Source organism: Herpailurus yagouaroundi, unplaced genomic scaffold, assembly GCF_014898765.1.
Source record: "Herpailurus yagouaroundi ecotype Mexico unplaced genomic scaffold, PumYag 323, whole genome shotgun sequence".
NCBI classification, from domain to species: domain Eukaryota; kingdom Metazoa; phylum Chordata; class Mammalia; order Carnivora; family Felidae; genus Herpailurus; species Herpailurus yagouaroundi.
In genome coordinates, this window is record NW_024412540.1 from 807,966 (window position 1) to 825,045 (window position 17,080).

Here is a 17,080-nt window from a genome sequence, read left to right on the forward strand (position 1 = left end):
CCCCTCTGGTGTCCTCTTCCACCACATCTGCAGACTTTTTACTTGCACATTGAGAACGGACAGAACATGCAGGAAAGAAAAGCCCAGCACCACACAGAGATTAAGGCCACCCAGGGTCAGAGCTCAGCCTGCCAGCCCATGCCTGTACTCGCTGTGCTTCTCTCCCTGACAAAGGTATCTTCTCTGCAAGGCCACAGAGACTTCTGAGGAGACGGGATCCCTGGAGTCCTGCAGGGGGCCTGGAAATGTGTTTTTGGAGAGAAACACATTACCTGTACACATTCATTGGTCTCAGGTATGTTTACCTTAATCCACAGGTAATTCAGCTTTTAAGTACAATATGAGTTGCAGAGCTATTCTGTCTCATTGTGAAAGGGACGTAGAAATTCTACATAAAAGAATGAACAGAAACATGTCTGGATTTCAGGTGTCAAACTCCCAAAAGGTATCGTGAGACAAAGTACCAGTTATAACTGCTCCAGGGACGCAAGAGAACCTGCTCATATAAACACAACTGAAGGACTCTGTGAGATACTAGCCCTGTAGGTAATCACTGATTCTCTACCTTCACGACTGCAGTTCCATGTACATTTTTGAGTACACGTGCCGCTTCTCATAATTCAGAGTAGTTCCACCTAGGGGACAACTGAGAAATTCTCTATCGCACATTTACCAACACAGAAGGATCAGTAATGAATTCTGAAATTTATCTAAGAACATTCAGCACGGCACAAAGCACACAATATAAAGCTGGAAAGAGTTTTCATCTTTTCCAGTCACGAGGCTTATCGCAGACGTTCTGAGCAAGTTCATCGCCTACAATGAAATAGAAAAAAATAAAAATAATAACAATAACCCCATGTAAAGAAGGTGTGGAAGGAGTCAGCCCCTCCAGAAGATTTGAGGGTACAGTGACGTGTCATCCTCCTCAAGTTATTTCCACAAAGTGAGAGCCACGCGGTCCTCAGCCTCGACGCACTTGTGGCTTCCAGAGGTGCCAGCTACCATGATGATCTTAAACTGGAGAAGCCTGGAGGCTTGTGAGGATGTAAATAAAACAGTAAAGACACCAGAGGACATAGAATACGAGACAAGGCCAGATAAAAGTTTCCAGAAACCATTACAACTGAAACGGGCAACAGAATTTACCTTGTCTTTCTCTGCATCCTTGGTAGAGACAGAACTGATGTTCCCCATGGGAGTTGTACCACGTCCTGGGTCTCATAAAGGCTGGAGGTGGATGGAGGTGATTCTGACTTGCATAGACTTTGTGGAAGAAAAACAAACCTTCTGACACATGTTTCATTATATTCAACTCTTTCCCACTCTTGGGTCCCTTACTGGGGGCAGAGGATTTTCAGGTGCCTCGGGGGACCCTTGAGGACAAGAGGGAGATCTGATGCTGTCCCTTGAGGAAGGTTCACAGAGCCCTGGTTCAGGTGTTTTTATAACTAATCAAGCAGCTGTGAACAGCTCAGGTCTCAACTAGCTAGAAATAAAGTTAGGGGTGTGTCTCATCCCTCAGAGAGCCCAGCACATGGTCTCTGTACAAGCTACATTCTAGGGAGTGCTCTGTTTGTCGGCCTGTATAAGGCCTCTTTCCTTCTCTGTAAGAGACATATGTTGCCCAACTCACTATGTGGAAATGACTGTCCATTTCATGCATGTCCTGAGAAACAAAAAACATTACAACGTCCTCAGACTGACCTGAAAGCCATGTAGTACCATCACTGCATCTTCTCCCAAGACTCAACAAGAAGAAAGACAAAACGTGTTTTCTAAGTTAACTCCTACTGTTCAGATCATCTTCCCAGATGGTGGAGGTGGAGGGTGAGGTTCCAGAGGTCACCAGCTTGGAGAAGGTGGGGGTGGCCCAAAGCCCATGGATGGTGATAAAGGGCAGCCCACAGGGTACAACATGGAGGGCACTTCTGGGAAAGGAAGAAATGTTCTGGCAGCCACGTTGACCTACAGGACAGAAATTAAACTTTTGAGATGTGTTAGGGTAAAAGGTGAAAAATCCAACACCACACCAACACTAACATAGCTGAACCCCAGTGAAGCAGGAACAGTGCCTGTCTCCTTCCCCTCCACCTGGTTTCAACAGGGCAGCATCGGTGCCACAAAACTCCATCCTTCCCACCAGCTCCCACCTAGAGCTTCTAGGAGCTTGAGGAGACAACACAGTGCATTACTGACAGCATGCATGGTACTAACTGTGTCTGCAAAGGTAGGGAAGGAAGTGGCTAGTCTTAAAGGATCAGAGGGATAATTCCAGACTACTAAAGAAAGTCTGTTCCACACACACAGGCTTCTATTTCCAGGACTACTCTCTCCCCAGCGCTTCACCACCTCAACAGCTCCGTCTTGGCATAAGAGCTGAAATGATGAGGAAGAATTAGGTTTCCCTATAATTCATTTACATTTTAATCCATTTCAAGTTCATTCTTGTGAGTGGTGTAACAACATAAGGTTCTAACCTTATTCTTATAAATATCCAATTTTCCCAGCACCAGTTATTCAAGAGACTACTTTACTCCACTGTATATTCTTGACTCCCTTGTCAAATACTAGTTGACTGTGCATGCATGGGTTTGGGCTCTCAATTTCTCTTCCATCGTCTTGTGTGTGTCCTTATACCAGCGACATAACTGATTTCTTTAGTGTTAGAATGCAGCTTGAAATCAAGAAGTGTGATGCCTCCTGTTTTGTTCTTTCTTGCTTTGGCAACTTGGGGTGTTTGTGTGGTTCCAAATACATTTGAGGATATGTTTTTCTAACTGTATAAAAATTGCATTGGAGTCTTGATAAAGATTGCACTGAATCTCTAGATGGCTTTGGGTAGTATGGACATTTTATCTGTATTAATTCCTTCAAAAGATGGACACGGGATGGCTTTTCACTGACGTGTATTCTTCCGTTTCTTTCATCCAAGTTGAATTTCTTCCATTTCTCCACACAGGTTTAATAGTTTTCTGTAGAGAGATCTTTCACTTCCTTGACCAAACTTATTCCTATATATTTTATTGTTTTTGATGCTTTGGTAAGTGGGATTGTTTTATTTACTTCTTTTTAGATAATCTGGTTAGTGTATAGGAATGCTACAGAATTTGGTATGGTGACTTTCTATTTTGCAACTTTACTGCATTTCTTGATTAGATATTAATAGGCTTTTTGATATTATATTTTTTATTTCATTCTTTTATCTTATTAAAAAAATCATTTTATTTGGGAATAGCTGACACACGATGTTACGCTAGTTTCAAATGAACAACATAGTGATTGGACAAGTGTATACATTCTGCTACACTAACACAGGTGTAGCTGGTATCCATCACCATACATCGCTATTCCAGTACCATTAACTATGTTCCCCATTCTATATCTTCTATCTGTGATTTATTCATTCCATAACCAGAAGCCTGCATCACCCAATCCCCTTCACATATATAGGGCATCCTTGTCTTGTGCCTGATCTTAGAGGAAAATCTTTCACAATTTCACTATTGAGTATGACGTTAGCTGTGGGCTTCAGAAACATGGACTTCCTTATGTTGAGATATGTTCCTTCTACACTGAATTTTTAAAGAGTTTTTGGTTTGTTTGTTTTTAGGACAAATGGATACCACATTTTCTCAAGATTTTTTTCTGTGTCTATTGACATGGTCATATGAGATTTCTTTTCAATTTTTAAAATTTATTTATTTATTGCAGTTTATTTGTATATTTAGTATTTATTTTTTCAAGTTTTCACTTAAATTTCAGTTGGTTAACATATAGTGTAATATTAGTTTCGGTTATGGAATTTAGTCATCCATCACTAACATACAACACCCGGTATTCCTTGCTACTAATGCCCTCCTTAGCCCATCACCCTTAACCCATCTCCCTGCCCACCTCCCTTCCAGTAACCCTCAGTTTGCTATTTATAGTTAAGAGTCTGGTTTCTGGTTGAGTTTTCTTTCATTCATTTATGTGAGGGGTCACATTTATTGATTTGCATTTCTGAGACATCCTTCCTTTACAGGGAAAAAGCCCTTCATCACGATCAATGATCCTTTTAATGTGCTGCTGAATTTGGTTTGCCTGTATATTATTGGAAAATTTTCATCTATATTCATCACAGGGATACCGGCCTATAGTTTTCTGTTCAGGTAGTATCCTTTACTGGCTTCCTAACAGGGTAATTCCAATCTCATGAAATGAGTTTGGTGGTGTTCATCCCTCTTTAATCAGTGAGAGGACTGCTGTTAGTTTCTTCTACAAACGTTTGGTCAAATTCACCAGTGAATCCACCTGCTCCTGGGCTTTTCTTCACTGGGAGATTTTCAATGACTGATTCAAATTACTTGCATTAGTTATCTTCTGGTATTGATACAGTCTTCCTTTAATTGGTCTGTGAAAACCTTCTCTTTCTTCCTGATACAGTCTTGGTAGGTTGTGTGTTTCTAAGAACCTATCCATTTCTTCTAGGTAGGCGGTTTGCTGGCATCCAATTTGGCCATAGTCGCCTCTTTGTCTCCTTTATGTTTCTGTGATATCATATGTAATGTCTTCTCTTTTATTTATAATTCTTTTGATTTGGGTCCTCTCTCTGTCTTTAGCATAGTCTATGTACAGTCTTGTCAATTTTGTTTAACTTTTCAAAAAACCCACTGTTGGTCTTCTTCATATTTTCTATTCATTTCATGGTCTCATTTTCATTTGTTTCCACTCTCATATGTATTACTTTCTCCCATCCGAGAACACTGGACTTAGATTGTTGTTTTTTTCTAGTTCTTTGAAGTTAAAGTTAGGTTGTTCATTTGAGTCCCAAACCTATCCTCCATGCATGTAAGTCCAGTGACTCATAGAGAACCTTCAATAGGTCTTTTCTGTCCTATCTCTCATTCTCAGAACTCTGAGAAAAAGAACCAGAAAATCTGAAGACACAATAGATGAAAACTTCCCTAATGCGGGGAAGGAAACAGATCCAGAAGCAGGAGGCACAAAGAACCCCCAATATATTCAACAGAAGCAGATCCACACCAAGTCATGGAGTAATTAAAACACACAATGTAGTGATAAAGAAAAATTTTAACAGCAGGAAAACACAAGACGACAGTTACCTACAAGGGAAACCATGTAAGGTTATCACTGGATTTTTTCAGAAGAAACTTTGAAACCATAAGTGAGCAGCATGGTATGTTAAAGGTACTGAATGGAAAACATCTGCAGCCAAGGAGACTTTATTCAGCACACTATCATTCAGATAGAAGGAGAGATCAAGAGTTTCCCAAATAAAAATGAAGTGAGTTCACAAACAACAAACCGTCCCAGCAAGAAATGTTAAAGGGGACTCTTTGAGTGGAAAATAAACACCTAAAGTGACAGTATTAAAGTGCAAAACGCAAAAGCAATGAAAATGAGTATTTCCATCAAACATCAGTCAAGGTATTTATGATATAAAATGTTTTGAAACATGATACTACATATCTACAACACTGGGAGGAGAGGAGTAAAGAACTGGTTCAAACTTAACTATGAACTTAATATAGACTTCTATATGCACAAGTGGTTAGGTTACAAACCTAACAATAAGCACAAATCAAACACCACTAATACATATGCAGAGAATAAAGACAAGCAATTTCAAATGTGCTACTAAAGAAACCCAGCAAACCATAAAAAAGAGAAAGAGAAGAAAGGATCAGAAAGATTCATAAACAACCAAAATCAAGTAATAAAATGACAACAAGTACATGTCTATTGATTTGAATGGAAACAGAATAAATGTTCAAATCAAAGGCAGTGGGTGACAGATAGGGGCCCCTGGATGGCTCAATCACTGGAGATTTCAACTACTGATTTCAGCTCAGGCTATGATCCCAGGATCATGGGATTGAGCCCCATGTTGGACTGTGCACTGAGCATACAACTTGCTTAAGATTCATCTCTCATTCTCTCTCTCTCCCCCCCACTCCCCTCACCCCGCCGTCCCACACCTATGCTCTCTCTCTTAATAGTAAAAGGCACTGGGTGAAAGAATGAATAAAAATATAGGATCCATCTATCTTCTACCGACAAGACACTAGTTATAGAAATAAAGTATCAAAAGAAAACGGCAGTAGCAATACCTACATCAGACAAAATAGATTTAAAAATAAAACTGTAACAAGAGACAAAGAAGGATACTATAATAATAAAAGGTACAATCAACAAAAAGATAGAACAATTGTAAACATATATGCGCTCAATGAGAGCATCCAAATACACAAAACAGTATGTATTACTATCATACATAGTATGATGTATACATCATAGTAATACAATCATAATAGGGCATTTTAACATCCAATGACATCAATGGAGAGATCATTCAATCAGAAAATTAACAAGGAAGTAGTGACTTTTTGAATAACGGAGTAGACCAGATGGACTTAACCGACAGACTTAGGACATTCCATCCTAAAATAGCACAATACACATTCTTTCCAGGCGCACATGCAACATTCCCCACACTAGATAAAATATTAGGTCATAAAACAAGCCAAAATAAATTCAGGCAGATCGAACTCATACCATGTGTCTTTTCAGACCACAATGCTATGAAAGTAGAAGTCTACAACAAGAAAAAAAAAATGTGGAAAAAGCACAAAAACATGGAAGTTAAATAACATGCTCCTAAACAATCAACAGGTCAAGTAAGAAATCAGAGAAGAAATCCAAAAAACATGGAAACAAATGAAAATGAAAACACAACAATTCAAACTTTTGTAAAGCAGGAAAAGTGGTTCTAACAGGGAAGTTTATAGCAACACAGATCTGCCTCAGGGGAAAAAAAAAAAAGAACCTGAAGTAAACTCTATAACCTTATAACAATAAAAGCTAGACAAAGGACAACAAACAAAACCCCCAAACAGAAGAATGAAGAAAATAATTAAAAGCAGAGGAGAAATAAATGATTAGAAATTAAAACTACAGAACAAGGTAAATGAAATTAGGAGCTGCTTCCATGAAAAGATCAATAAAATTGATAACCCCTAGCCAGACTAATCAGAAAACAGAAATGATGCATATAAATAACAATGACAGAGAAGAACAACCAACACCACAGAAATACAAAAAACTGTAAGAGAATATTATGAAAAACTATATGCCAACAAGCTGGACAAACTGGAATAGACGGATCAATTCCTAGCAACATGGAACCTACCAAAACTGAAGCAGGATGAAACCGAAAATTTGAACAGATTGTTTACTAGCAAGGAGAGAGACTCAGTAATCAAAAATTGCCTAACAGACAAACGTCCAGGACCGGAGGACTTCACAAGCACATTCTATCAACATCTTAAGAAAAGTTGATGCCTATACTTGTCAAACTATTCCAGAAAACAGAACAGGAAGGAAAAATACCCAAATTAATTCTATGAGGCCAGCATTACCCTAATACCAAAACCAGATAAAGATACCACAAAAAAACAAAACTACAGGTCCATATCGTTCATGCACACAGATGCAAAAGTCCTCAACCAAGATTTAGCAAACAGAATCCAAAAACACGTTCAAAAAATAGTCCACCAGCATAAAGTGGGATATCTTCCAGAATGCAAGGGTAGTTCCATATTCGAAAATCAATCAACCTGCTATATCAAAGTACTAATTGAAAGCATAAAATACATATCATTTCTACAGACACAGAAAAATTATTTGACAAAGTACAACTCCCATTCATGATAAAAGCCCTCTAAAAGCAGGTTTAGAGGGAACATACCTCAGCTTAATATAGTCTATCTATGTAAGCCCACAGCAGGCATCGTACTCAGTGGAGAAAACGGAGAGCTTTCGTCCAAGGTCAGTAAAAAGTAAAGATCTCCACTCTTATCACTTCTATTCAACATAGGTACTGGCAGCCCTAGTTACAGCACTTAGCCAACAAAAAGAAACGAAAGGCATTCACATTGGGAAGGAAGAAGTACAATTTCACTACGTGCAGATGACATGATACTCTATATAGAAAATCCAATAGACTCCACCAAAAAGCTACCAGAACTGAAACCTGAATTTAGTAATGTCGCAGGACAGAAAATCAATGTGCAGAAATCAGTATCATTTGTATAAAATAATAATAAAGCAATAAAAAGAAAATTAAGGAAACAATCCCAATTACATTTACACACAAAAAATAATAAGTTACCTAGGAATAAACCTAAGCAAATAAGTGCAAGGCCTTTACTCTGACCTCGAAACACTGATGAAAGAAATTGAAGACAACATAAATAAATGGAAAGCCACTCCATGCTCATGCACAGAAGGAACCAGGGGAGCCTGGGTGTCTCAGTCAGTTAAGCATCTGACTTCAGCTCAGTTCATGATCTCGTGTTCATGGGTTCGAGGTCTGCTTCAGGCTCTGTAGTGACAGCTCAGAGCCTGAAGCTGGCTTGGGATTCTGTGTCTCCCTCTCTCTCTGACCCTCACCCATTCATGCTCTCTCTCTCTCTCTTATTTATTGCAAAAATAAATAAAATGTTAAAAAAAATGTAACAAAAAAGAAAAGGGGCACCTGGCTGGCTCAGTGGGTTAAGTGTCCAACTTCAGCTTGGGTCATGATCTCACAGTTCGTGCATCCGAGCCCCACATCAGGCCATGTGCTGACAGCCCAGAGCCTGGAACCTGCCTGGGATTCTATGCTTCCATCTCTTCCTGCCCCTCCCCAACTCATGCTTTATTTCCCTCTCTCTCTCTCAAAAATAAACATAAAAAAAATTTAATAAATATAAAAGAAAGAACCAATATTTTTGAAATGTCTACACTACCAAAAAGCAATCTACAGATTTAATGCAATCCCTATCAAAGTACCAACAGCATTTTTTCACACAACTAAAACAAAAATCCTAACAATATATTTGGAACCAGCAAAGATCCCAAATTACCAAAGAAGCTTTGGAAAACAAAAGCAAAGCTGGAGGGATCGCAATTCAAGAGTTCAAGTTCTGGTCCAAAGCAGTAGATAGTAAAACAGTACAGTCCTGACACAAAAATAAATACATACGTTGAGGGAACAGAATAAAATATTCAGAAATAAACCTACAATTATTTTTTAAAAAATGTTTAATGTTTATTTATTTTTGAGAGAGACAGAGACAGAATGCGAGTGGGTTAGGGGCAGAGAGAGAGGGAGACACAGAATCTGAAGTAGGCTCCAGGCTCCAAGCTGTCAGCACAGAGCCTGTCATGGGGCTCGAACCCACGAGCTACAAGATCATGACCTGAGCTGAAGTCGGACACTCAACCGACTGAGCCACCCAGTCGCCCCATAAACCTATAATTTTATGTTCAATTCATCTTCAACAAAGCAGGAAGGAATATACAATGGGAAAAATCAGGCTCTTCAACAAATGGTGCTGGAAAAACTGGTCAGCTATAAACAAAAGAATAAAATTGGACTGCTTTCTTACACTATACACAAAAGTAAATTCAAAATGGATTAAGGACCTGACGTGATACATGAATCCATAAAAATCCCAGAACAGAAAACAGGCAGTAATATCTCTGGTAACTACCATAGTAACATGTTTCTAGATATGTCCCCTGAAGCAAGGGAAATAAAAGCAAAAATAAACTATTGGGATTTCATCAAAATATAAAGCTTCTGCATAGCAAAAGAAACAATCAAGTAAAAGAAACAATCAACAAAACTTAAGGGAAACATACTGAATGGGGGAAGATATTTGCAAATGACATATCCAAAACAGGGTTAGTATCCCACATATATAAAGAATTTAAGCAAATCAACCCCCACAAAAATATCCAATTAAAAAATGAGCAAAAGAAATGAACAGATCTCTCTCCAAGGAAGAGAGAGATGGCCAACAGACACATGAAAAGATGCTCAACATCTCCCCTCATCAGGGAAATGCAAATCAAAAGTACAAGGAGACATCAATTCATACCTGTCAGAATGGCTACAATCAACAACAGAAGCAACAAGGGTAGAATAGGTTGTGCAGGAAAAGGAGCGCTTGTGCACTGTTGATGGGAATGCCAACTGCTACCACACTGTGGTAACACTATGGAGGTTCCTCCACAAGGTAAAAAATGGAACTACCCAATGATCCAGCAACAGCACTACTGAGTATTTACCCCCAAAATACAAAAACACTCTTTCAAAGGGATACATGCACCCCATGTTTAGGCAGCAATATTTACAAGACAAATTATGCAAGAGCACAAGTGTCCCTAGATAGATGAATACTTACATACCTGGAATATGTATGGAATATATATGTACAAGTGAATCCTAACAGCCATAAAAAAGAATGAAATATCCCCATTTGCAATGACATGAATGGAGCTACAGAGTATACTTCTAAGTGAAATCAATCAGAGAAAGACAAATACCATATGACTTCACTCACATGGGGCATTTAAGAAACAAACGACTGAAGGAAAGAGAGAAGAGAGACGAGCCTTGAAACAGACTCTTAATTATTGAGAACTGATGGTTACCAGAGGGGGTGGGGTGGGGGATGGGTGGAATCACAGTTGGGGATTAAGGAGTGGACTTATTGTGATGTGCATTGGTGATGTAGAAAATTGTTGAAACTAACACCTGAAACTAACAGAACACTGCATGTTAACTATTCAGCAAATAAAATACACTAAAATAAATAATAGCTTTGAATATAAGTGGACTAAATGCTCCAATCAAAACACACAGGGTGCCTTAATGGATGAAGAAAGCAAGACCCACCTATGTGCTGCCTACAAGAGTCTCATTCCAGAACTAGAGACACATGCAGATTGAAAGTGAAAAGATGGAAACACATTTATCATGCAAATGGAAGTGAAAAGAAAGGTGGGGTAGCAATACTCCAATCAGGCAAAATAGACTTTCAAACAAAGACTACATCAGGAGACCAAGAACCCTACATAGCGATAATAGGAACAATCTACAAGAAGACATACCAATTATGAGTATTCATGCAACCAACATGGGAGCACTGAAATATAAAGCAGCTAACAACAGACATAAAAGAAGAAATTCACAGCAATACAATATTAGTATAGGATTTTAACACCACCTTACAACAATGGACAGATCATCCAATCAGAAAATCAAAAAGAAAACAGTGGCTTTGTATGACACATTGGACTAGATGGATCTAATAATTATTTTCCAAACATTCCATCCGAAAACAGCAAAATACACATTCTTGTCAGGTGCACATGGAACATTCTCCAGAAGAGATCACATGTTAGGCTACAAAACAAGTCTCAACAAATTCAAAAAGATGAATGCATCTCATGCATCTTTTCTGACCACAATGGCAGGAAACCGGAAATCAATCACAGGAAAAGAATCAGGAAATGCAGGATAAATAACATGCTCCTAAGCAATGAATGGATTAACCAAGAAATCAAAGAGGAAATCTAAAAATATAGGGAGACAAATGAGAAAAGAAACACCAGGGTCCAAAATCCTTGGGATGCCAGGAAAGATCTAAGAGGGACGATTACAACAATCCAGGCCTCCTTCAAGAAGAAAAATCTCAAATAAACCACCTAACCTTACACATAACATAGTTAAAAAAGAAAACCAACAAACCCCAAAGACAGCAGAAGCCTTCAATGAAACCAGAAGCTCATAGTTTCAAAGAATAAGCAAAATTGATGCACCTTTAGCGATACTCATCCCCCTGCCCCCAAAAAGAGGACTAAACTAAAAGCAGAAATGAAAGACGATAAATAATGACAGACATCACAGAAATACAAAGGATTATAACAGAATATCATGAAAAAATATATACCAACCAAATGGATGCATCAATTCTTAGAAACATCACATCCAAAAGCGAACCTGAAAGAAATAGAAAGTTTGAACAGACTGATGAATAGCAATCAAATTCAACCAGTAATCAAAAAACTCCCAACAAACAAAAGGCCAGTATCCAATGGCTTCAGAGCTGAATCCTTTCAACCATTTAAAGAGTTAACACCTGAGGGTAGGGGCCAAAATGGCAGAGAAGTAGGGGGATCCAAATTTCACTCTTCTCCCAAAGAAGTGTTGAAGCCAAAGGACTTTGAATCCCATGAGTCCAGGAGGAAAAGAGATAGCCATGCTTCCAGGGACCCACTGGGACAACCTGACAGGCCATAGGTGCATGATTGTGAACTGGGAGAGATGAAATGAACAGAGGGAGGGATCTGCTTCTTCAGAGAGACAAAGGGAAGAGAAAGAGTGGCTGTGGAAGCATAGGACTGTATCTGGACACGAGAGAAACGTCAGACCAGGACGGAGAAAGATCCAATCTCTAACTGCGGGGCTTGCTGTGGACTGGGGCCAGCTGCTCATATCAGGAACGTGGGGAGGAGGGGAGCCAGCCCCAGGCTCGGGGGCTAGGTCAGGGGCGCAGTCCGCACTAGGAGAAAGCGATCCCCTCCCTGGAGTGCTGTGGGACAAGACAAAGCCTGCCTGCACCCGCCAGCCAGGGACCACATATCAGGTGGTGTGGAGAAATGCTTCCCCAGTATTGGGGCCGTGGAGCAAGACTGAATCCCAGCAAAGTGCCAGGCACGGGAGTTGGGGGAGCAAGACAAACTGCCTCATTTGTATCCATGGCAGAGTGAGGACAGCTTGAACAGAGTGGTCTGCGGAGGAGAGATGGCGGGGGGGGGGGGGGGGGCCCGCCATTTTTCTCCCCACAACCACCAAGATGGGGCCACAGGGATCAGACAGGACCCACAGTGGATGCCCCCTCCTCCAGACCTGTGCTGCTACATTGCCTGGTTTAATTCTCAGACATTTCTGATTATATAGATACATTCTTCCTTCCTTTTCTCCTTCTCATCTCTTCCCTCCTCTATTCTGGTTACTCTGTTGTTGGTTTGTTTAAGCAGACATATTTAATCCATTTTCTTGATACATGTTCCAAAACTCCTACTTTATTCTCCATTCTCTCTCTTTGGAGTAAGCCTTATAATTTCTCTGTCTGCACAACTTTATCTTCTTTCATTCTTCCCCACCTTCTTTTTTATTTTCCTTTCTCTCTCTCTAGATTAAGCTGTATAGTTTCTCTGGTCCATTTTTATTCTTTCTTTTCCCCGCCCCTATCCTGTCTCTCTTTGTATGGGATAAGGTCTCTTTTATCAGCACCACCTCCACCCTATGGTTTACTTATAGCTGATGTTTCTGGTTTTTTGTTTTAGGTTTTTTTGGTTTGTTTGTTTGTTTGTGTGTTTTTGTGTTCTGTTTGTTTTTTGTTTGTTCATCTGTTGGTTTTCCTTTCCAGGGCTACTTCAATGATCAAAACATACCTGGTGGAGAGTCCAAAACATGACTACAAGTTGGGATATAAAGTACCCAAGGTCACAACAACAAAGAGCAAGCAATGCTCTCCAAAAAAACATCTCCTAAAGGGCCAGGCCCTGGACAGTGTGTGGCCCCTCTTTAATCTAGAAGGGCTCGCAGGTGCAGGGCACATAACCACCTTTTTTTTTTTTAATTTTTTTTCAACATTTATTTATTTTTGGGACAGAGAGAGACAGAGCATGAACGGGGGAGGGGCAGAGAGAGAGGGAGACACAGAATCAGAAACAGGCTCCAGGCTCTGAGCCATGAGCCCAGAGCCTGACGTGGGGCTCGAACTCACGGACCGCGAGATCGTGACCTGGCTGAAGTCGGACGCTTAACCGACTGCGCCACCCAGGCGCCCCAACCTTTTAAAACACATAAAAGAAAACTAGCCAAAATGATGAAACAGAAGAGTTTTCCTCAAAAGAAATTCCACGATGAAATGACAGCTAAACAATCCATCAAAACAGATATACCCAATATAACTGCACAAGAATTTAGAATAATACTCGTAAGATTAATGGCTGGGCTTGAGAAAAGCATACAGGAAGGCAGAGAATCTATTGCTGCAGAGATCAAGGAACTAAAAAACAGTAATGATGAATTAAAACATGCTATAAATGAGGTGCAAAATAAAATAGAGGTGGTCACAACGAGGATTGAAGAGGCAGAGGGGAGAATAGGTGAATTAGAAGATAAAATTATGGAAAAAGAGGAAACTGAGGAAAAGAGAGATTAAAAAAAATTCTGGATCATGAGGGGAGATTTAGAGAACTAAGTGATCCAATTAGATTTAGAGAACTAAATGATAAAATGGAACAATATCCATACCATAGGAGTTCCAGAAGAAGAGAGAGAAAGGGGCCAATGGTATATCTGAACAAATCATAGCTGAGAACTTCCCCAACCTGGGGAAGGAAACAAACATTGAAATCAAGGAGGCACAGATAATTCCCTTCAGATGTAACTTGCATCGATCTTCTGCATGACATATCATAGTGAAACTGGCAAAATACAAAGGTAAAGAGAGAATTCTGAAAGCAGCTCGGGATACATGGGGCTTAACATACAAAGGTAGACACATAAGGGAAGTAGCTGACCTATATACTAAAACTTGGCAGGTCAGAAAGGAGTGGCAGGAGAGTGTCAATGTGATTAAAAGGAAAAATATGCAGCCAAGAATCCTTTATCCAGCAAGCCTGTCATTCAGAATAGAAGGAGAGATCAAGGTTTTCCCAAACAAACAAAAACTGAAAGAATTCATCACCAATAAACCAGCCCTACAAGAGATCCTAAGGGGCACTCTGTGAGTAAAATGGTACAAGGACCACAAAGGACAAGAGACATCACTACAAGCACGAAACCTACAGATAATACAATGACTGTAAACCCATATCTTTCAATAATAACACTGAATGCAAATGAACTAAATGCTCCAATCAAAAGACATAGGGTATTAGAACGGATTTAAAAAAAAAAAAAAAAAAAAAAAAACAAGACCCATCTATTTGCTGACTACAAGAGACCCATTTTAGACCTGAGGACACCTTCAGACTGAAACAGAGGGGATGAAGAACCATCTACCATGCTACTGGAAGTAAAAGGAAAGCTGGAGTAGCCATACTTAAATTAGACAAACTAGATGTTAAACTAAAGGCTGTAATGAGAGATGAAGAAGGGCATTAGGTAATAATTACGAGGTCTCTCCATCAACAAGAGCTAACAATTACAAACGTCTATGCACCGAATTCGGAAGCACCCAAATATATGAAACACTTAATCAAAAACATAAGCAACCTTATTGGTACGAATGTGGTAACTGCAGGGGCTTTAACACTCCACTTACAACAATGGACAGATCATATAGACAGAAAATCAATAAAGAAAAATGGCCCTGAATGATACACTGGACCAGATTGACTTGACAGATATATTTAGAACTTTTCATCCTGCAGCAGCAGAATACACATTCTTCTCAAGTGCACAGGGAACATTCTCCAAGATAGATCATATACTGGGTCACAAAACAGCCCTCAATAAATATAAAAGAATTGAGACCATACCATGCACACTTTCAGATCACAATGCTATGAAACTTGAAATTAATCACAGGAAAATGTTTGGAAACCCTCCAAATGCATGGAGGTTAAAGAACTTCCTACTAAAGAACAAATGGGTGAACCAGGCAATTAAAGAAGAAATTTAAAAATCTATTGAAACCAGTGAAAATGAAAACACAACAATCCAAACGCTTTGGGATGCAGCAAAGGCAGTCCTAAGAGGAAAATACATTGCAATCCAAGCCTATTTCAAAAAAACAAGAAAAATCCCAAGTACAAAATCTAACAGCACATCTAAAGGAACTAGATGCAGAACAGCAAAAAAACCCCAAATCCAGCAGAAGAAAAGGAATAATAAAGAGCAGAGCAGAAACAAACAATACAGAACCCCCCCAAAAAACAGTGGAACAGATCAATGAAACTAAGAGTTGGTTTTTTGAAAAAATAAACTAAACTGATAAACCTCCAGCCAGACTTCTCAAAAAGAAAAGAGAGAGGATCCAAGTAGATAAAATCACAAGAGATTTATTGCAACCAGTCCCTCAGAAATACAAGCAATTATCAGAGAATACTATGAAAAATTCTATGCCAACAAACTGGACAACCAGGAAGAAATGGACAAATTCATAAACACCCACATACTACCAAAACTCAAATGGGAAGAAATAGAACATTTGAACAAACCCATAACTAGTAAAGAAGTTAATCAGTTATCAAAAATCTCCCAACAAATAAGAGTCCTGGACCACATGGCTTCCCTGGGGAATTCTACCAGACATTTAAAGCAGAGTTAATATCAATCCTTCTCCAGCTGTCCCAAAAATATAGAAATGGAAGGAAAACTTGTGGAATCATTCTATGAATCCAGCATTACTTTCATTCCCAAACCAGACAGGGTCCCCACAAAAAAGTAGAACTACAGGCCAATATCCCTGATGAACATGAATGTAAAAATACTCAACAAGATATTAGCAAATCAAATTCAACGACATATACAAAGAAGTATTCACCATGATCAAGCGGGATTCATTCCTGGGCTGCTTGATATTTGATATTTGATATTTGATATTCCTGGGCTGGTTCACTATTCACAAATCAATCAATGTGATTCATCACATTAATAAAATAAAAGATCAGAACCATATGGTCCTGTCAATAGATGCAGAAAAAGCATATAACAAAATACAGCATCCTTTCTAAATAAAAACCCTCAAGAAAGCCGGGATAAAAGGAACATACTTAAACATCATAAGGGCCATAGATGAGAAGCCCACAGCTAATATCATCCTCAGTGGGGAAAAACGGAGAGTTTCCCCCTGAGATCAGGAACAGGACAGGGATGTCCACTCTCTCCACTCTTGCTTAACATAGTGTTGGAAGTCCTAGCATCAGTAGTCAGACAACAAAATGAAATAAAAAGCATCAAAACTGGCAAAGAAGCCAAACTTTCACTTTTCATAGACAACATGATACCCTACATGGAAACCCAAAAAACTCCACCGAAAGACTTCTAGAACTGATACATGAATTCAACAAAGTCACAGGGTACAAAATCAACGTACAAAAATCGGTTGCATTTTTATACACCAATAGTGAAGCAACAGAAAGATAAATATAGAAATGGATCCCATTTACAATTGCACCAAGAATCATAAAATACCTAGGAATAAACCTAACCAGAGATGTA

The 17,080-nt window shown here is 39.3% G+C and overlaps 1 long non-coding RNA gene across 13 annotated transcripts in view; it reads right to left on the reverse strand.

The window, feature by feature from the left end:
- Positions 1–17,080, reverse strand: part of LOC121021843 (uncharacterized) — a 55,849-nt gene that overhangs the window by 34,854 nt on the left and 3,915 nt on the right. For 8 of the 13 annotated variants that reach the window (XR_005786709.1, XR_005786710.1, XR_005786700.1 and 5 more), the window contains exons 4-7: positions 1,708–1,968; positions 1,150–1,266; positions 857–1,037; positions 566–635 (exon numbers count right to left, since the gene is read on the reverse strand). This is a non-coding gene — a long non-coding RNA (uncharacterized LOC121021843). Of the gene's footprint in view, positions 1–565; positions 636–856; positions 1,038–1,149; positions 1,267–1,707; positions 1,969–7,753; positions 7,849–17,080 lie in introns of those variants that run through there. The other 5 variants (XR_005786704.1, XR_005786707.1, XR_005786703.1 and 2 more) reach the window with 5 other exon arrangements.